The sequence below is a fragment of the Salvelinus fontinalis genome, unplaced genomic scaffold, assembly GCF_029448725.1.
Source record: "Salvelinus fontinalis isolate EN_2023a unplaced genomic scaffold, ASM2944872v1 scaffold_0202, whole genome shotgun sequence".
Classification (NCBI taxonomy): Eukaryota; Metazoa; Chordata; class Actinopteri; order Salmoniformes; family Salmonidae; genus Salvelinus; species Salvelinus fontinalis.
In genome coordinates this window covers 169,903-188,737 of record NW_026600411.1, presented here as the reverse complement: position 1 = coordinate 188,737, position 18,835 = coordinate 169,903, and the positions used below count along the sequence as shown (strand labels likewise).

Below are 18,835 nucleotides of genomic sequence, written 5' to 3'. Positions count from 1 at the left end.
GGAAGGTTCTACCGAGATTTGAACTCGGATCACTGGATTCAAAGTCCAGAGTGCTAACCATTACACCATAGAACCATATTCTTAACCAAATTTGGAATTTTACAGAAAAAAATGGACAGTCGTTCCTTCACGTGTTGCAAATGCTTTCAACTGACAACAATATTTGGACAGCTATCTTCTAGTTCAACAAGGAAGAATTATTCACATGGTAGGTCCGACCAAGACTTGAACTCAGATTGTAGGATTCAGAGTCCTGAGTGATAACCTTGACAGCACAGAACCCTGTAATCAATACTCTGGGATGGGTTCAGATTTGCTCTCCTAGGTTCTCCGGAAAAACAGAGAAAATATTTTCTGACCATAAAAGGTATCAACTGGGCTACCCTACCATGTAACAACTTGTAAGTCCACATATTTCCAACACGATTGATGTGATGAGGGTGAAAAAAATCTGAAATATTTTCGGTTCATTGAGAGGTAGCAATTTCTCAATTAACAAACCTACTAGGCACTCATAGTATGCTTTTCCTGTAGGCTAGCCATTCATGTGTACCAAAGACTGCTCATCAACTCCCACCCACTTGTTTCTTTCACACAGGACAATTTTAAAGTTGACAGGAGAGGAGTATGTCACTGCAAAATCAAGGTAGGTCCTACCGAGATTTGAACTCGGATCGAGAGTCCTGAGTGCTAACCATTACACCATAGAACACTGTACATAAATGTTATTGAAGTGTTCAGATTTTCCTGTCATTTGTTCACCCGATTAACAGCAAGAGATGAGATTATTGGTAGGCCATGTGAATAATTCAGCACAAAACCTAGGAAGGTTCTACCGAGATTTGAACTCGGATCACTGGATTCAAAGTCCAGAGTGCTAACCATTACACCATAGAACCATATTCTTAATCAAATTTGGAATTTTACAGAAAAAAATGGACAGTCGTTCCTTCACGTGTTGCAAATACTTTCAACTGACAACAATATTTGGACAGCTATCTTCTAGTTCAACAAGGAAGAATTATTCACATGGTAGGTCCGACCAAGACTTGAACTCAGATTGTAGGATTCAGAGTCCTGAGTGATAACCTTGACAGCACAGAACCCTGTAATCACTACTCTGTGATGGGTTCAGATTTGCTTTCCTAGGTTCTCCGGAAAAACTGAGAAAATATTTTCTGGCCATAAACGGTATCAACTGGGCTACCCTACCATGTAACAACTTGTAAGTCCACATATTTCCAACACGATTGATGTGATGAGGGTGAAAAAATCTGAAATATTTTCGGTTCATTGGGAGGTAGCAAGTTCTCAATTAACAAACCTACTAGGCACTCATAGTATGCATTTCCTGTAGGCTAGCCATTCATGTGTACCAAAGACTGCTCATCAACTCCCACCCACTTGTTTCTTTCACACGACAATTTTAAAGTTGACAGGAGAGGAGAATGTCACTACAAAATCAAGATAGGTCCTACGGAGATTTAAACTCGGATCGCAGGATTCAGAGTCCTGAATGCTAACCATTACACCATAGAACCCTGTACATTAATGTTATTGAAGTGTGCAGATTTTCCTGTCATTTGTTCACCCGATTAACAGCAAGAGATGAGATTATTGGTAGGCCATGTGAATAATTCAGCACAAAAGCTAGGAAGGTTTTACCGAGAATTGAACTCGGATCACTGGATTCAAATTCCAGAGTGCTAACCATTACACCATAGAACCATATTCTTAATCAAATTTGGAATTTTAAAGAAAAAAATGGACAGTCGTTCCTTCACGTGTTGCAAATACTTTCAACTGACAACAATATTTGGACAGCTATCTTCTAGTTCAACAAGGAAGAATTATTCACATGGTAGGTCCGACCAAGACTTGAACTCAGATAGTAGGATTCAGAGTCCTGAGTGATAACCTTGACAGCACAGAACCCAGTAATCAATACTCTGTGATGGGTTCAGATTTGCTCTCCTAGGTTCTCCGGAAAAACTGAGAAAATATTTTCTGGCCATAAACGGTATCAACTGGGCTACCCTACCATGTAACAACTTGTAAGTCCACATATTTCCAACACGATTGATGTGATGAGGGTGAAAAAAATCTGAAATATTTTCGGTTCATTGAGAGGTAGCAAGTTCTCAATTAACAAACCTACTAGGCACTCATAGTATGCTTTTCCTGTAGGCTAGCCATTCATGTGTACCAAAGACTGCTCATCAACTCCCACCCACTTGTTTCTTTCACACAGGACAATTTTAAAGTTGACAGGAGAGGAGTATGTCACTGCAAAATCGAGGTAAGTCCTACCGAGATTTGAACTCGGATCGCAGGATTCAGAGTCCTGAGTGCTAACCATTACACCATAGAACCCTGTACATAAATAATTTTGAAGTGTTCAGATTTTCCTGTCATTTGTTCACCCGATTAACAGCAAGAGATGAGATTATTGGTAGGCCATGTGAATAATTCAGCACAAAATTAAGGTAGGTCCTACCGAGATTTGAACTCGGATCACTGGATTCAGAGTCCTGAGTGCTAACCATTACACCATAGAACCCTGTACATAAATTTTTTTGAGGTGTTCAGATTTTCCTGTCATTTGCTCACACGATTAATAGCAAGAGATGAGATTATTGGCAGGCCTTGTGAATAATTCAACACAAAAGCTAGGAAGGTTCTACCGAGATTTGAACTCGGATCACTGGATTCAAAGTCCAGAGTGCTAACCATTACACCATAGAACCATATTCTTAACCAACCTTGACAGCACAGAACCCAGTAATCAATACTCTGTGATGGGTTCAGATTTACTCTCCTAGGTTCTCTGGAAAAACAGAGAAAATATTTTCTGGCCATAAACGGTATCAACTGGGCTACCCTACCATGTAACAACTTGTAAGTCCACATATTTCCAACACGATTGATGTGATTAGGGTGAAAAAAATCTGAAATATTTTCGGTTCATTGGGAGGTAGCAAGTTCTCAATTAACAAACCTACTAGGCAATCATAGTATGCATTTCCTGTAGGCTAGCCATTCATGTGTACGAAAGGCTGCTCATCAACTCCCACCCACTTGTTTCTTTCACACACGACAATTTTAAAGTTGACAGGAGAGGAGTATGTCACTGCAAAATCGAGGTAAGTCCTACCGAGATTTGAAGTCAGATGGCAGGATTCAGAGTCCTGAGTGCTAACCATTACACCATAGAATCCTGTACATAAATATTATTGAAGTGTTCAGATTTTCCTGTCATTTGTTCACCCGATTAACAGCAAGAGATGAGATTATTGGTAGGCCATGTGAATAATACAGCACAAAAGCTAGGAAGGTTCTACCGAGATTTGAACTCAGATCACTGGGTTCAAAGTCCAGAGTGCTAACCATTAGACCATAGAACCATATACTTACCCAAAATTGTTATTTTACAGAAAAGAATGGACAGTCGTTCCTTCACGTGTTGCAAATACTTTCAACTGACAACAATATTTGGACAGCTGTCTTCTAGTTCAACAAGGAAGAATTATTCACATGGTAGGTCCGACCAAGACTTGAACTCAGATAGTAGGATTCAGAGTCCTGAGTGATAACCTTGACAGCACAGAACCCAGTAATCAATACTCTGTGATGGGTTCAGATTTACTCTCCTAGGTTCTCTGGAAAAACAGAGAAAATATTTTCTGGCCATAAACAGTATCAACTGGGCTACCCTACCATGTAACAACTTGTAAGTCCACATATTTCCAACACGATTGATGTGATTAGGGTGAAAAAAATCTGAAATATTTTCGGTTCATTGGGAGGTAGCAAGTTCTCAATTAACAAACCTACAAGGCACTCATAGTATGCATTTCCTGTAGGCTAGCCATTCATGTATCCCATAGACTGCTCATCAACTCTCACCCACTTGTTTCTTTCACACACAACAATTTTAAAGTTGACAGGAGAGGAGTATGTCACTGCAAATTCGAGGTAGGTCCTACCGAGATTTGAACTCAGATCGCAGGATTCAGAGTCCTGAGTGCTAACCATTACACCATAGAACCCTGTACATAAATATTATTGAAGTGTTCAGATTTTCCTGTCATTTGTTCACCCTATTAACAGCAAGAGATGAGATTATTGGTAGGCCATGTGAATAATTCAGCACAAAAGCTAGGAAGGTTCTACCGAGATTTGAACTCGCATCATTGGATTCAAAGTCCAGAGTGCCAACCATTACACCATAGAACCATATTATTAACCAACTTTGTAATTTTACAGAAAACAATGGACAGTCGTTCCTTCACGTGTTGCAAATACTTTCAACTGACAACAATATTTGGACAGCTGTCTTCTAGTTCAACAAGGAAGAATTATTCACATGGTAGGTCCGACCAAGACTTGAACTCAGATAGTAGGATTCAGAGTCCTGAGTGATAACCTTGACAGCACAGAACCCAGTAATCAATACTCTGTGATGGGTTCAGATTTACTCTCCTAGGTTCTCCGGAAAAACAGAGAAAATATTTTCTGGCCATAAACGGTATCAACTGGGCTACCCTACCATGTAACAATTTGTAAGTCCACATATTTCCAACACGATTGATGTGATTAGGGTGAATAAAATCTGAAATATTTTCAGTTCATTGGGAGGTAGCAAGTTCTCAATTAACAAACCTACAAGGCACTCATAGTATGCATTTCCTGTAGGCTAGCCATTCATGTATCCCATAGACTGCTCATCAACTCTCACCCACTTGTTTCTTTCACACACAACAATTTTAAAGTTGACAGGAGAGGAGTATGTCACTGCAAAATCGAGGTAGGTCGTACCGAGATTTGAACTCGGATCGCAGGATTCAGAGTCCTGAGTGCTAACCATTACACCATAGAACCCTGTACATAAATATAATTGAAGTGTTCAGATTTTCCTGTCATTTGTTCACCCGATTAAAAGCAAGAGATTAGATTATTGGTAGGCCATGTGAATAATTCAGCACAAAATCAAGGTAGGTCCTACCGAGATTTGAACTCGGATCGCAGGATTCAGAGTCCTGAGTGCTAACCATTACACGATAGAACCCTGTACATAAATATTATTGAAGTGTTCAGATTTTCCTGTCATTTGTTCACCCGATTAACAGCAAGAGATGAGATTATTGGTAGGCCATGTGAATAATTCAGCACAAAAGCTAGGAAGGTTCTACCGAGATTTGAACTCGGATCACTGGATTCAAAGTCCAGAGTGCTAACCATTACACCATAGAACCATATTATTAACCAAACCTGTAATTTTACAGAAAACAATGGACAGTTGTTCCTTCACGTGTTGCAAATACTTTCAACTGACAACAATATTTGGACAGCTGTCTTCTAGTTCAACAAGGAAGAATTATTCACATGGTAGGTCCGACCAAGACTTGTACTCAGATAGTAGGATTCAGAGTCCTGAGTGATAATCTTGACAGCACAGAACCCAGTAATCAATACTTGATGATTGATGTGATTAGGGTGAAAAAAATCTGAAATATTTTCGGTTCATTGGGATGGAGCAAGTTCTCAATTAACAAACCTACTAGGCACTCATAGTATGCATTTCCTGTAGGCTAGCCATTCATGTGTACCAAAGACTGCTCATCAACTCCCACCCACTTGTTTCTTTCACACACGACAATTTTAAAGTTGACAGGAGAGGAGTATGTCACTGCAAAATAGAGGTAGGTCCTACCGAGATTTGAACTCGGATCACAGGATTCAGAGTCCTGAGTGCTAACCATTACACCATAGAACCCTGTACATAAATATTATTGAAGTGTTCAGATTTTCCTGTCATTTGTTCACCCGATTAAAAGCAAGAGATTAGATTATTGGTAGGCCATGTGAATAATTCAGCTCAAAATCGAGGTAGGTCCTACCGAGATTTGAACTCGGATCACAGGATTCAGAGTCCTGAGTGCTAACCATTACACCATAGAACCCTGTACATAAATATTATTGAAGTGTTCTGATCTTCCTGTCATTTGTTCACCCGATTAACAGCAAGAGATGAGATTATTGGTAGGCCATGTGAATAATTCAGCACAAAAGCTAGGAAGGTTGTACCGAGATTTGAACTCGGATCACTGGATTCGAAGTCCAGAGTGCTAACCATTACACCATAGAACCATATTATTAACCAAATTTGTAATTTTACAGAAAAGAATGGACAGTCGTTCTTTCACGTGTTGCAAATACTTTCAACTGACAACAATTTTTGGACAGCTGTCTTCTAGTTCAACAAGGAAGAATTATTCACATGGTAGGTCCAACCAAGACTTGAACTCAGATAGTAGGATTCAGAGTCCTGAGTGATAACCTTGACAGCACAGAACCCAGTAATCAATACTCTGTGATGGGTTCAGATTTACTCTCCTAGGTTCTCCGGAAAAACAGAGAAAATATGTTCTGGCCATAAACGGTATCAACTGGGCTACCCTACCATGTAACAACTTGTAAGTCCACATATTTCCAACACGATTGATGTGATTAGGGTGAAAAAAATCTGAAATATTTTCGGTTCATTGGGATGGAGCAAGTTCTCAATTAACAAACCTACTAGGCACTCATAGTATGCATTTCCTGTAGGCTAGCCATTCATGTGTACCAAAGACTGCTCATCAACTCCCACCCACTTGTTTCTTTCACACACGACAATTTTAAAGTTGACAGGAGAGGAGTATGTCACTGCAAAATCGAGGTAGGTCCTACCGAGATTTGACCTCGGATCGCAGGATTCAGAGTCCTGAGTGCTAACCATTACACCATAGAACCCTGTACATAAATTTTATTGAAGTGTTCAGATTTTAACTGTCATTTGTTCACCCGATTAAAAGCAAGAGATTAGATTATTGGTAGGCCATGTGAATAATTCAGCACAAAATCAAGGTAGGTCCTACCGAGATTTGAACTCGGATCACAGGATTCAGAGTCCTGAGTGCTAACCATTACACCATAGAACCCTGTACATAAATATTATTGAAGTGTTCAGATTTTCCTGTCATTTGTTCACCCTATTAACAGCAAGAGATGAGATTATTGGTAGGCCATGTGAATAATTCAGCACAAAAGCTAGGAAGGTTCTACCGAGATTTGAACTCGGATCACTGGATTCAAAGTCCAGAGTGCTAACCATTAGACCATAGAACCATATTCTTACCCAAAATTGTTATTTTACAGAAAACAATGGACAGTCGTTCCTTCACGTGTTGCAAATACTTTCAACTGACAACAATATTTGGACAGCTGTCTTCTAGTTCAACAAGGAAGAATTATTCACATGGTAGGTCCGACCAAGACTTGAACTCAGATAGTAGGATTCAGAGTCCTGAGTGATAACCTTGACAGCACAGAACCCAGTAATCAATACTCTGTGATGGGTTCAGATTTACTCTCCTAGGTTCTCCGGAAAAACAGAGAAAATATTTTCTGGCCATAAACGGTATCAACTGGGCTACCCTACCATGTAACAATTTGTAAGTCCACATATTTCCAACACGATTGATGTGATTAGGGTGAATAAAATCTGAAATATTTTCAGTTCATTGGGAGGTAGCAAGTTCTCAATTAACAAACCTACAAGGCACTCATAGTATGCATTTCCTGTAGGCTAGCCATTCATGTATCCCATAGACTGCTCATCAACTCTCACCCACTTGTTTCTTTCACACACAACAATTTTAAAGTTGACAGGAGAGGAGTATGTCACTGCAAAATCGAGGTAGGTCGTACCGAGATTTGAACTCGGATCGCAGGATTCAGAGTCCTGAGTGCTAACCATTACACCATAGAACCCTGTACATAAATATAATTGAAGTGTTCAGATTTTCCTGTCATTTGTTCACCCGATTAAAAGCAAGAGATTAGATTATTGGTAGGCCATGTGAATAATTCAGCACAAAATCAAGGTAGGTCCTACCGAGATTTGAACTCGGATCGCAGGATTCAGAGTCCTGAGTGCTAACCATTACACGATAGAACCCTGTACATAAATATTATTGAAGTGTTCAGATTTTCCTGTCATTTGTTCACCCGATTGACAGCAAGAGATGAGATTATTGGTAGGCCATGTGAATAATTCAGCACAAAAGCTAGGAAGGTTCTACCGAGATTTGAACTCGGATCACTGGATTCAAAGTCCAGAGTGCTAACCATTACACCATAGAACCATATTATTAACCAAACCTGTAATTTTACAGAAAACAATGGACAGTTGTTCCTTCACGTGTTGCAAATACTTTCAACTGACAACAATATTTGGACAGCTGTCTTCTAGTTCAACAAGGAAGAATTATTCACATGGTAGGTCCGACCAAGACTTGTAATCAGATAGTAGGATTCAGAGTCCTGAGTGATAACCTTGACAGCACAGAACCCAGTAATCAATACTCTGTGATGGGTTCAGATTTACTCTCCTAGGTTCTCCGGAAAAACAGAGAAAATATTTTCTGGCCATAAACGGTATCAACTGGGCTACCATACCATGTAACAACTTGTAAGTCCACATATTTCCAACACGATTGATGTGATTAGGGTGAAAAAAATCTGAAATATTTTCGGTTCATTGGGATGGAGCAAGTTCTCAATTAACAAACCTACTAGGCACTCATAGTATGCATTTCCTGTAGGCTAGCCATTCATGTGTACCAAAGACTGCTCATCAACTCCCACCCACTTGTTTCTTTCACACACGACAATTTTAAAGTTGACAGGAGAGGAGTATGTCACTGCAAAATAGAGGTAGGTCCTACCGAGATTTGAACTCGGATCACAGGATTCAGAGTCCTGAGTGCTAACCATTACACCATAGAACCCTGTACATAAATATTATTGAAGTGTTCAGAATTTCCTGTCATTTGTTCACCCGATTAAAAGCAAGAGATTAGATTATTGGTAGGCCATGTGAATAATTCAGCTCAAAATCGAGGTAGGTCCTACCGAGATTTGAACTCGGATCACAGGATTCAGAGTCCTGAGTGCTAACCATCACACCATAGAACCCTGTACATAAATATTATTGAAGTGTTCTGATCTTCCTGTCATTTGTTCACCCGATTAACAGCAAGAGATGAGATTATTGGTAGGCCATGTGAATAATTCAGCACAAAAGCTAGGAAGGTTCTACCGAGATTTGAACTCGGATCACTGGATTCAAAGTCCAGAGTGCTAACCATTACACCATAGAACCATATTATTAACCAAATTTGTAATTTTACAGAAAACAATGGACAGTCGTTCCTTCACGTGTTGCAAATACTTTCAATTGACAACAATATTTGGACAGCTGTCTTCTAGTTCAACAAGGAAGAATTATTCACATGGTAGGTCCGACCAAGACTTGAACTCAGATAGTAGGATTCAGAGTCCTGAGTGATAACCTTGACAGCACAGAACCCAGTAATCAATACTCTGTGATGGGTTCAGATTTACTCTCCTAGGTTCTCCGGAAAAACAGAGAAAATATGTTCTGGCCATAAACGGTATCAACTGGGCTACCCTACCTGCTCATCAACTCCCACCCACCCAATTTCCCTGACATGGAGTCAGATTTCAGAAACGTTGGCCACTGTTCTGAAGTCAGTTAAAAGGGCACTGTTATTGCTATGACTATACAGATACTGCTTACGTCTTCCCCTGGATGCCTTTACGTGATGACGATTTCAATGGGGTCGATTGCGCGTTCACAGGCACTACAAATGAAAAAACCCTGAGGCTAGTCATTATTTTGGAGCTGCGTCATGCGCCTAGAGGACACCGGCCCGCACCTGTTCCAAGCATTAGTGAAGGGGGTAATATTACTCGGGTCATGTTTCTACTCGTTATGGGAGTTAAAAACATCATAAGGTAGTTAATTTAAAGCGTTTTATAGCAATTTATATCCGTTTAGTGCGATTTTGGGACATTTATTTCTTTAACGCTGTGAATAGCTGGGCACGCTTTTCAGTTCATCCCGAACGCAGTTGGCATTTCCACATGGCAAGAGGACAGCTTTCCACCAAAAGACGATTACTCCCAAGAAAGGATCCTTTGCCAAAGATACTGATGGAAGAACAGCTCAAATTAGGACATTTTTATTATGATAAATCGTGTTTCTGTCGAAACATTTTAGTGGCTTAGGATGCCATGTTTTTTGACGTAGCTTCGCTTGGCGCAAACTGTATTGAAAAGTAAGGATAAATTAAAAAATGTAATTCCGCAATTGTATTAAGAATTAAATTGTCTATCAATCCCTGTCCACCCTATATTTTTTAGTCACGTTTATGAGTATTTATGTATAAGAGTAGATCACTGTCTAAGTGGCGCAAGGACATTTTCTGACCAGCTGAGCTACATTTCACATTGTCTAACCATGATTTTGGTGGCTAAATATAAACATTTTCGATCAAACTCTATATGGATTGTGTAATATGATGTTACAGGAGTGTCATCTGAAGAATTCTGAGAAGGTTAGTGAAAAAATTAATATATTTTTGGCGATGTTGACGTTATCGCCCACTTTGGCTAGAATCAATGCTGGGCTGCTATGTGCTATGTGCTATGCTAATATAACGATTTATTGTGTTTTCGCTGTAAGACACTTAGAAAATCTGAAATATTGTCTGTATTCACAGGATCTGTGTCTTTCGATTCGTGTATGCTGTGTATTTTTACGAAATGTTTGATGATTAGTAAGTAGGTAAACACGTTGCTCAATGTAGTTGTTCTAGTCCATTTGTGACGGTGGGTGCAATTGTAACCTATGCCATCTACCTGAAATATGCACTTTTTTCTAACAAAACCTATCCCATACCATAAATATGTTATCAGACTGTCATCTGATGAGTTTTTTTGTTGGTTAGGGGCTATAAATATCTTAGTTTAGCCGAATTGGTGATGGCTACTGGTGTTGGTGGACAAATAAAAGATGGTGGATTATGCTAATGTGTTTTTAGGTAATAGATGTACATCTTTACATATTGTGTCTTCCCTGTAAAACATTTTAAAAATCGGGCATGTTGACTGGATTCACAAGATCTGTGTCTTTCATTAGCTGTATTGGACTTTAATGTGTGAAAGTTAAATATTTAAAAAAAAAAAAAATTTTGAATTTCGCAGCACTGGTTTTTCAGTGGGGGGGGGGGGGGGTGGCGCTAGCGGCACGCTGATCCTAGACAGGTCATATTTCCAACACGATTGATGTGATTAGGGTGAATAAAATCTGAAATATTTTCAGTTCATTGGGAGGTAGCAAGTTCTCAATTAACAAACCTACAAGGCACTCATAGTATGCATTTCCTGTAGGCTAGCCATTCATGTATCCCAAAGACTGCTCATCAACTCTCACCCACTTGTTTCTTTCACACACAACAATTTTAAAGGTGACAGGAGAAGAGTATGTCACTGCAAAATCGAGGTAGGTCCTACCGAGATTTGAACTCGGATCGCAGGATTCAGAGTCCTGAGTGCTAACCATTACACCATAGAACCCTGTACATAAATATTATTGAAGTGTTCAGATTTTCCTGTCATTTGTTCACCCGATTAAAAGCAAGAGATTAGATTATTGGTAGGCCATGTGAATAATTCAGCACAAAATCGAGGTAGGTCTTACCGAGATTTGAACTCGGATCGCAGGATTCAGAGTCCTGAGTGCTAACCATTACACCATAGAACCCTGCACATAAATATTATTGAAGTGTTCAGATTTTCCTGTCATTTGTTCACCCTATTAACAGCAAGAGATGAGATTATTGGTAGGCCGTGTGACTAATTCAGCACAAAAGCTAGGAAGGTTCTACCGAGATTTGAACTCGGGTCACTGGATTCAAAGTCCAGAGTGCTAACCATTACACCATAGAACCATATTATTAACCAAACCTGTAATTTTACAGAAAACAATGGACAGTTGTTCCTTCACGTGTTGCAAATACTTTCAACTGACAACAATATTTGGACAGCTGTCTTCTAGTTCAACAAGGAAGAATTATTCACATGGTAGGTCCGACCAAGACTTGTACTCAGATAGTAGGATTCAGAGTCCTGAGTGATAACCTTGACAGCACAGAACCCAGTAATCAATACTCTGTGATGGGTTCAGATTTACTCTCCTAGGTTCTCCGGAAAAACAGAGAAAATATTTTCTGGCCATAAACGGTATCAACTGGGCTACCATACCATGTAACAACTTGTAAGTCCACATATTTCCAACACGATTGATGTGATTAGGGTGAAAAAAATCTGAAATATTTTCGGTTCATTGGGATGGAGCAAGTTCTCAATTAACAAACCTACTAGGCACTCATAGTATGCATTTCCTGTAGGCTAGCCATTCATGTGTACCAAAGACTGCTCATCAACTCCCACCCACTTGTTTCTTTCACACACGACAATTTTAAAGTTGACAGGAGAGGAGTATGTCACTGCAAAATAGAGGTAGGTCCTACCGAGATTTGAACTCGGATAACAGGATTCAGAGTCCTGAGTGCTAACCATTACACCATAGAACCCTGTACATAAATATTATTGAAGTGTTCTGATCTTCCTGTCATTTGTTCACCCGATTAAGAGCAAGAGATGAGATTATTGGTAGGCCATGTGAATAATTCAGCACAAAAGCTAGGAAGGTTCTACCGAGATTTGAACTCGGATCACTGGATTCAAAGTCCAGAGTGCTAACCATTACACCATAGAACCATATTATAAACCAAATTTGTAATTTTACAGAAAACAATGGACAGTCGTTCCTTCACGTGTTGCAAATACTTTCAATTGACAACAATATTTGGACAGCTGTCTTCTAGTTCAACAAGGAAGAATTATTCACATGGTAGGTCCGACCAAGACTTGAACTCAGATAGTAGGATTCAGAGTCCTGAGTGATAACCTTGACAGCACAGAACCCAGTAATCAATACTCTGTGATGGGTTCAGATTTACTCTCCTAGGTTCTCCGGAAAAACAGAGAAAATATGTTCTGGCCATAAACGGTATCAACTGGGCTACCCTACCTGCTCATCAACTCCCACCCACCCAATTTCCCTGACATGGAGTCAGATTTCAGAAACGTTGGCCACTGTTCTGAAGTCAGTTAAAAGGGCACTGTTATTGCTATGACTATACAGATACTGCTTACGTCTTCCCCTGGATGCCTTTACGTGATGACGATTTCAATGGGGTCGATTGCGCGTTCACAGGCACTACAAATGAAAAAACCCTGAGGCTAGTCATTATTTTGGAGCTGCGTCATGCGCCTAGAGGACACCGGCCCGCACCTGTTCCAAGCATTAGTGAAGGGGGTAATATTACTCGGGTCATGTTTCTACTCGTTATGGGAGTTAAAAACATCATAAGGTAGTTAATTTAAAGCGTTTTATAGCAATTTATATCCGTTTAGTGCGATTTTGGGACATTTATTTCTTTAACGCTGTGAATAGCTGGGCACGCTTTTCAGTTCATCCCGAACGCAGTTGGCATTTCCACATGGCAAGAGGACAGCTTTCCACCAAAAGACGATTACTCCCAAGAAAGGATCCTTTGCCAAAGATACTGATGGAAGAACAGCTCAAATTAGGACATTTTTATTATGATAAATCGTGTTTCTGTCGAAACATTTTAGTGGCTTAGGATGCCATGTTTTTTGACGTAGCTTCGCTTGGCGCAAACTGTATTGAAAAGTAAGGATAAATTAAAAAATGTAATTCCGCAATTGTATTAAGAATTAAATTGTCTATCAATCCCTGTCCACCCTATATTTTTTAGTCACGTTTATGAGTATTTATGTATAAGAGTAGATCACTGTCTAAGTGGCGCAAGGACATTTTCTGACCAGCTGAGCTACATTTCACATTGTCTAACCATGATTTTGGTGGCTAAATATAAACATTTTCGATCAAACTCTATATGGATTGTGTAATATGATGTTACAGGAGTGTCATCTGAAGAATTCTGAGAAGGTTAGTGAAAAAATTAATATATTTTTGGCGATGTTGACGTTATCGCCCACTTTGGCTAGAATCAATGCTGGGCTGCTATGTGCTATGTGCTATGCTAATATAACGATTTATTGTGTTTTCGCTGTAAGACACTTAGAAAATCTGAAATATTGTCTGTATTCACAGGATCTGTGTCTTTCGATTCGTGTATGCTGTGTATTTTTACGAAATGTTTGATGATTAGTAAGTAGGTAAACACGTTGCTCAATGTAGTTGTTCTAGTCCATTTGTGACGGTGGGTGCAATTGTAACCTATGCCATCTACCTGAAATATGCACTTTTTTCTAACAAAACCTATCCCATACCATAAATATGTTATCAGACTGTCATCTGATGAGTTTTTTTGTTGGTTAGGGGCTATAAATATCTTAGTTTAGCCGAATTGGTGATGGCTACTGGTGTTGGTGGACAAATAAAAGATGGTGGATTATGCTAATGTGTTTTTAGGTAATAGATGTACATCTTTACATATTGTGTCTTCCCTGTAAAACATTTTAAAAATCGGGCATGTTGACTGGATTCACAAGATCTGTGTCTTTCATTAGCTGTATTGGACTTTAATGTGTGAAAGTTAAATATTTAAAAAAAAAAAAATTTTTGAATTTCGCAGCACTGGTTTTTCAGTGGGGGGGGGGGGGGGGTGGCGCTAGCGGCACGCTGATCCTAGACAGGTCATATTTCCAACACGATTGATGTGATTAGGGTGAATAAAATCTGAAATATTTTCAGTTCATTGGGAGGTAGCAAGTTCTCAATTAACAAACCTACAAGGCACTCATAGTATGCATTTCCTGTAGGCTAGCCATTCATGTATCCCAAAGACTGCTCATCAACTCTCACCCACTTGTTTCTTTCACACACAACAATTTTAAAGGTGACAGGAGAAGAGTATGTCACTGCAAAATCGAGGTAGGTCCTACCGAGATTTGAACTCGGATCGCAGGATTCAGAGTCCTGAGTGCTAACCATTACACCATAGAACCCTGTACATAAATATTATTGAAGTGTTCAGATTTTCCTGTCATTTGTTCACCCGATTAAAAGCAAGAGATTAGATTATTGGTAGGCCATGTGAATAATTCAGCACAAAATCGAGGTAGGTCTTACCGAGATTTGAACTCGGATCGCAGGATTCAGAGTCCTGAGTGCTAACCATTACACCATAGAACCCTGCACATAAATATTATTGAAGTGTTCAGATTTTCCTGTCATTTGTTCACCCTATTAACAGCAAGAGATGAGATTATTGGTAGGCCGTGTGACTAATTCAGCACAAAAGCTAGGAAGGTTCTACCGAGATTTGAACTCGGGTCACTGGATTCAAAGTCCAGAGTGCTAACCATTACACCATAGAACCATAATATTAACCAAACCTGTAATTTTACAGAAAACAATGGACAGTTGTTCCTTCACGTGTTGCAAATACTTTCAACTGACAACAATATTTGGACAGCTGTCTTCTAGTTCAACAAGGAAGAATTATTCACATGGTAGGTCCGACCAAGACTTGTACTCAGATAGTAGGATTCAGAGTCCTGAGTGATAACCTTGACAGCACAGAACCCAGTAATCAATACTCTGTGATGGGTTCAGATTTACTCTCCTAGGTTCTCCGGAAAAACAGAGAAAATATTTTCTGGCCATAAACGGTATCAACTGGGCTACCATACCATGTAACAACTTGTAAGTCCACATATTTCCAACACGATTGATGTGATTAGTGTGAAAAAAATCTGAAATATTTTCGGTTCATTGGGATGGAGCAAGTTCTCAATTAACAAACCTACTAGGCACTCATAGTATGCATTTCCTGTAGGCTAGCCATTCATGTGTACCAAAGACTGCTCATCAACTCCCACCCACTTGTTTCTTTCACACACGACAATTTTAAAGTTGACAGGAGAGGAGTATGTCACTGCAAAATAGAGGTAGGTCCTACCGAGATTTGAACTCGGATCACAGGATTCAGAGTCCTGAGTGCTAACCATTACACCATAGAACCCTGTACATAAATATTATTGAAGTCTTCTGATCTTCCTGTCATTTGTTCACCCGATTAACAGCAAGAGATGAGATTATTGGTAGGCCATGTGAATAATTCAGCACAAAAGCTAGGAAGGTTCTACCGAGATTTGAACTCGGATCACTGGATTCAAAGTCCAGAGTGCTAACCATTACACCATAGAACCATATTATAAACCAAATTTGTAATTTTACAGAAAACAATGGACAGTCGTTCCTTCACGTGTTGCAAATACTTTCAATTGACAACAATATTTGGACAGCTGTCTTCTAGTTCAACAAGGAAGAATTATTCACATGGTAGGTCCGACCAAGACTTGAACTCAGATAGTAGGATTCAGAGTCCTGAGTGATAACCTTGACAGCACAGAACCCAGTAATCAATACTCTGTGATGGGTTCAGATTTACTCTCCTAGGTTCTCCGGAAAAACAGAGAAAATATGTTCTGGCCATAAACGGTATCAACTGGGCTACCCTACCATGTAACAACTTGTAAGTCCACATATTTCCAACACGATTGATGTGATTAGGGTGAAAAAAATCTGAAATATTTTCGGTTCATTGGGATGGAGCAAGTTCTCAATTAACAAACCTACTAGGCACTCATAGTATGCATTTCCTGTAGGCTAGCCATTCATGTGTACCAAAGACTGCTCATCAACTCCCACCCACTTGTTTCTTTCACACACGACAATTTTAAAGTTGACAGGAGAGGAGTATGTCACTGCAAAATCGAGGTAGGTCCTACCGAGATTTGAACTCGGATCACAGGATTCAGAGTCCTGAGTGCTAACCATTACACCATAGAACCCTGTACATAAATATTATTGAAGTCTTCTGATCTTCCTGTCATTTGTTCACCCGATTAACAGCAAGAGATGAGATTATTGGTAGGCCATGTGAATAATTCAGCACAAAAGCAAGGAAGGTTCTACCGAGATTTGAACTCGGATCACTGGATTCAAAGTCCAGAGTGCTAACCATTAGACCATAGAACCATATTCTTACCCAAAATTGTTATTTTACAGAAAAGAATGGACAGTCGTTCCTTCACGTGTTGCAAATACTTTCAACTGACAACAATATTTGGACAGCTGTCTTCTAGTTCAACAAGGAAGAATTATTCACATGGTAGGTCCGACCACGACTTGAACTCAGATTGTAGGATTCAGAGTCCTGAGTGATAACCTTGACAGCACAGAACCCAGTAATCAATACTCTGTGATGGGTTCAGATTTACTCTCCTAGGTTCTCCGGAAAAACAGAGAAAATATTTTCTGGCCATAAACGGTATCAACTGGGCTACCCTACCATGTAACAATTTGTAAGTTAACCTGTTGAGGATGGGGGCGCTGTTGAGACTATTTATGCTAATTGGGTAATTTTTGAAACGGCTTCCCACAAAATCCTTGATCGTACAATATGCATATTATTATTATTATTGGATAGAAAACAGTCTATAGTTTCTATAGGAGTTGAAATTTTGTCTCTAAGTGGAACAGAGCCCATTCTACAGCAATTTCCCTGACATGGAGTCAGATTTCAGAAATGTTGGCCACTGTTCTGAAGTCAGTTAAAAGGGCACTGTTATTGCTATGACTATACAGATACTGCTTACGTCTTCCCCTGGATGCCTTTACGTGATGACGATTTCAATGGGGTCGATTGCGCGTTCACAGGCACTACAAATGAAAAAACCCTGAGGCTAGTCATTATTTTGGAGCTGCGTCATGCGCCTAGAGGACACCGGCCCGCACCTGTTCCAAGCATTAGTGAAGGGGGTAATATTACTCGGGTCATGTTTCTACTCGTTATGGGAGTTAAAAACATCATAAGGTAGTTAATTTAAAGCGTTTTATAGCAATTTATATCCGTTTAGTGCGATTTTGGGACATTTATTTCTTTAACGCTGTGAATAGCTGGGCACGCTTTTCAGTTCATCCCGAACGCAGTTGGCATTTCCACATGGCAAGAGGACAGCTTTCCACCAAAAGACGATTACTCCCAAGAAAGGATCCTTTGCCAAAGATACTGATGGAAGAACAGCTCAAAGTAGGACATTTTTATTATGATAAATCGTGTTTCTGTCGAAACATTTTAGTGGCTTAGGATGCCATGTTTTTTGACGTAGCTTCGCTTGGCGCAAACTGTATTGAAAAGTAAGGATAAATTAAAAAATGTAATTCCGCAATTGTATTAAGAATTAAATTGTCTATCAATCCCTGTCCACCCTATATTTTTTAGTCACGTTTATGAGTATTTATGTATAAGAGTAGATCACTGTCTAAGTGGCGCAAGGACATTTTCTGACCAGCTGAGCTACATTTCACATTGTCTAACCATGATTTTGGTGGCTAAATATAAACATTTTCGATCAAACTCTATATGGATTGTGTAATATGATGTTACAGGAGTGTCATCTGAAGAATTCTGAGAAGGTTAGTGAAAAAATTTATATATTTTTGGCGATGTTGACGTTATCGCCCACTTTGGCTAGAATCAATGCTGGGCTGCTATGTGCTATGTGCTATGCTAATATAACGATTTATTGTGTTTTCGCTGTAAGACACTTAGAAAATCTGAAATATTGTCTGTATTCACAGGATCTGTGTCTTTCGATTCGTGTATGCTGTGTATTTTTACGAAATGTTTGATGATTAGTAAGTAGGTAAACACGTTGCTCAATGTAGTTGTTCTAGTCCATTTGTGACGGTGGGTGCAATTGTAACCTATGCCATCTACCTGAAATATGCACTTTTTTCTAACAAAACCTATCCCATACCATAAATATGTTATCAGACTGTCATCTGATGAGTTTTTTT

The 18,835-nt window shown here is 39.4% G+C and overlaps 31 non-coding genes across 31 annotated transcripts; all 31 read right to left on the bottom strand.

Moving 5' to 3' along the window:
* Positions 1-3: 3 nt before the first annotated feature.
* Positions 4-75, bottom strand: trnaq-uug (transfer RNA glutamine (anticodon UUG)). The gene has a single exon. It is a non-coding gene; the product is annotated as a tRNA-Gln (tRNA).
* A 752-nt stretch (positions 76-827) lies between these two features.
* Positions 828-899, bottom strand: trnaq-uug (transfer RNA glutamine (anticodon UUG)). The gene has a single exon. It is a non-coding gene; the product is annotated as a tRNA-Gln (tRNA).
* Positions 900-1,656: 757 nt separating this feature from the next.
* trnaq-uug (transfer RNA glutamine (anticodon UUG)) lies at positions 1,657-1,728 on the bottom strand. Its single transcript has one exon. It is a non-coding gene; the product is annotated as a tRNA-Gln (tRNA).
* A 573-nt stretch (positions 1,729-2,301) lies between these two features.
* Positions 2,302-2,373, bottom strand: trnaq-cug (transfer RNA glutamine (anticodon CUG)). Its single transcript has one exon. It is a non-coding gene; the product is annotated as a tRNA-Gln (tRNA).
* Positions 2,374-2,488: 115 nt separating this feature from the next.
* trnaq-cug (transfer RNA glutamine (anticodon CUG)) lies at positions 2,489-2,560 on the bottom strand. The gene has a single exon. It is a non-coding gene; the product is annotated as a tRNA-Gln (tRNA).
* A 115-nt stretch (positions 2,561-2,675) lies between these two features.
* On the bottom strand, positions 2,676-2,747 carry trnaq-uug (transfer RNA glutamine (anticodon UUG)). Its single transcript has one exon. It is a non-coding gene; the product is annotated as a tRNA-Gln (tRNA).
* A 1,230-nt stretch (positions 2,748-3,977) lies between these two features.
* Positions 3,978-4,049, bottom strand: trnaq-cug (transfer RNA glutamine (anticodon CUG)). The gene has a single exon. It is a non-coding gene; the product is annotated as a tRNA-Gln (tRNA).
* Positions 4,050-4,996: 947 nt separating this feature from the next.
* trnaq-cug (transfer RNA glutamine (anticodon CUG)) lies at positions 4,997-5,068 on the bottom strand. The gene has a single exon. It is a non-coding gene; the product is annotated as a tRNA-Gln (tRNA).
* A 115-nt stretch (positions 5,069-5,183) lies between these two features.
* Positions 5,184-5,255, bottom strand: trnaq-uug (transfer RNA glutamine (anticodon UUG)). The gene has a single exon. It is a non-coding gene; the product is annotated as a tRNA-Gln (tRNA).
* A 449-nt stretch (positions 5,256-5,704) lies between these two features.
* trnaq-cug (transfer RNA glutamine (anticodon CUG)) lies at positions 5,705-5,776 on the bottom strand. The gene has a single exon. It is a non-coding gene; the product is annotated as a tRNA-Gln (tRNA).
* Positions 5,777-5,891: 115 nt separating this feature from the next.
* On the bottom strand, positions 5,892-5,963 carry trnaq-cug (transfer RNA glutamine (anticodon CUG)). The gene has a single exon. It is a non-coding gene; the product is annotated as a tRNA-Gln (tRNA).
* A 115-nt stretch (positions 5,964-6,078) lies between these two features.
* trnar-ucg (transfer RNA arginine (anticodon UCG)) lies at positions 6,079-6,150 on the bottom strand. The gene has a single exon. It is a non-coding gene; the product is annotated as a tRNA-Arg (tRNA).
* Positions 6,151-6,911: 761 nt separating this feature from the next.
* Positions 6,912-6,983, bottom strand: trnaq-cug (transfer RNA glutamine (anticodon CUG)). The gene has a single exon. It is a non-coding gene; the product is annotated as a tRNA-Gln (tRNA).
* Positions 6,984-7,098: 115 nt separating this feature from the next.
* On the bottom strand, positions 7,099-7,170 carry trnaq-uug (transfer RNA glutamine (anticodon UUG)). Its single transcript has one exon. It is a non-coding gene; the product is annotated as a tRNA-Gln (tRNA).
* Positions 7,171-7,930: 760 nt separating this feature from the next.
* Positions 7,931-8,002, bottom strand: trnaq-cug (transfer RNA glutamine (anticodon CUG)). The gene has a single exon. It is a non-coding gene; the product is annotated as a tRNA-Gln (tRNA).
* Positions 8,003-8,117: 115 nt separating this feature from the next.
* trnaq-uug (transfer RNA glutamine (anticodon UUG)) lies at positions 8,118-8,189 on the bottom strand. The gene has a single exon. It is a non-coding gene; the product is annotated as a tRNA-Gln (tRNA).
* Positions 8,190-8,762: 573 nt separating this feature from the next.
* trnaq-cug (transfer RNA glutamine (anticodon CUG)) lies at positions 8,763-8,834 on the bottom strand. The gene has a single exon. It is a non-coding gene; the product is annotated as a tRNA-Gln (tRNA).
* Positions 8,835-8,949: 115 nt separating this feature from the next.
* trnaq-cug (transfer RNA glutamine (anticodon CUG)) lies at positions 8,950-9,021 on the bottom strand. The gene has a single exon. It is a non-coding gene; the product is annotated as a tRNA-Gln (tRNA).
* Positions 9,022-9,136: 115 nt separating this feature from the next.
* On the bottom strand, positions 9,137-9,208 carry trnaq-uug (transfer RNA glutamine (anticodon UUG)). The gene has a single exon. It is a non-coding gene; the product is annotated as a tRNA-Gln (tRNA).
* A 2,207-nt stretch (positions 9,209-11,415) lies between these two features.
* Positions 11,416-11,487, bottom strand: trnaq-cug (transfer RNA glutamine (anticodon CUG)). Its single transcript has one exon. It is a non-coding gene; the product is annotated as a tRNA-Gln (tRNA).
* Positions 11,488-11,602: 115 nt separating this feature from the next.
* Positions 11,603-11,674, bottom strand: trnaq-cug (transfer RNA glutamine (anticodon CUG)). Its single transcript has one exon. It is a non-coding gene; the product is annotated as a tRNA-Gln (tRNA).
* Positions 11,675-11,789: 115 nt separating this feature from the next.
* On the bottom strand, positions 11,790-11,861 carry trnaq-uug (transfer RNA glutamine (anticodon UUG)). Its single transcript has one exon. It is a non-coding gene; the product is annotated as a tRNA-Gln (tRNA).
* Positions 11,862-12,434: 573 nt separating this feature from the next.
* On the bottom strand, positions 12,435-12,506 carry trnaq-cug (transfer RNA glutamine (anticodon CUG)). The gene has a single exon. It is a non-coding gene; the product is annotated as a tRNA-Gln (tRNA).
* A 115-nt stretch (positions 12,507-12,621) lies between these two features.
* trnaq-uug (transfer RNA glutamine (anticodon UUG)) lies at positions 12,622-12,693 on the bottom strand. The gene has a single exon. It is a non-coding gene; the product is annotated as a tRNA-Gln (tRNA).
* Positions 12,694-14,901: 2,208 nt separating this feature from the next.
* Positions 14,902-14,973, bottom strand: trnaq-cug (transfer RNA glutamine (anticodon CUG)). Its single transcript has one exon. It is a non-coding gene; the product is annotated as a tRNA-Gln (tRNA).
* A 115-nt stretch (positions 14,974-15,088) lies between these two features.
* Positions 15,089-15,160, bottom strand: trnaq-cug (transfer RNA glutamine (anticodon CUG)). The gene has a single exon. It is a non-coding gene; the product is annotated as a tRNA-Gln (tRNA).
* Positions 15,161-15,275: 115 nt separating this feature from the next.
* On the bottom strand, positions 15,276-15,347 carry trnaq-uug (transfer RNA glutamine (anticodon UUG)). The gene has a single exon. It is a non-coding gene; the product is annotated as a tRNA-Gln (tRNA).
* Positions 15,348-15,920: 573 nt separating this feature from the next.
* On the bottom strand, positions 15,921-15,992 carry trnaq-cug (transfer RNA glutamine (anticodon CUG)). The gene has a single exon. It is a non-coding gene; the product is annotated as a tRNA-Gln (tRNA).
* A 115-nt stretch (positions 15,993-16,107) lies between these two features.
* trnaq-uug (transfer RNA glutamine (anticodon UUG)) lies at positions 16,108-16,179 on the bottom strand. Its single transcript has one exon. It is a non-coding gene; the product is annotated as a tRNA-Gln (tRNA).
* A 573-nt stretch (positions 16,180-16,752) lies between these two features.
* On the bottom strand, positions 16,753-16,824 carry trnaq-cug (transfer RNA glutamine (anticodon CUG)). The gene has a single exon. It is a non-coding gene; the product is annotated as a tRNA-Gln (tRNA).
* Positions 16,825-16,939: 115 nt separating this feature from the next.
* On the bottom strand, positions 16,940-17,011 carry trnaq-uug (transfer RNA glutamine (anticodon UUG)). The gene has a single exon. It is a non-coding gene; the product is annotated as a tRNA-Gln (tRNA).
* Positions 17,012-18,835: the final 1,824 nt, after the last annotated feature.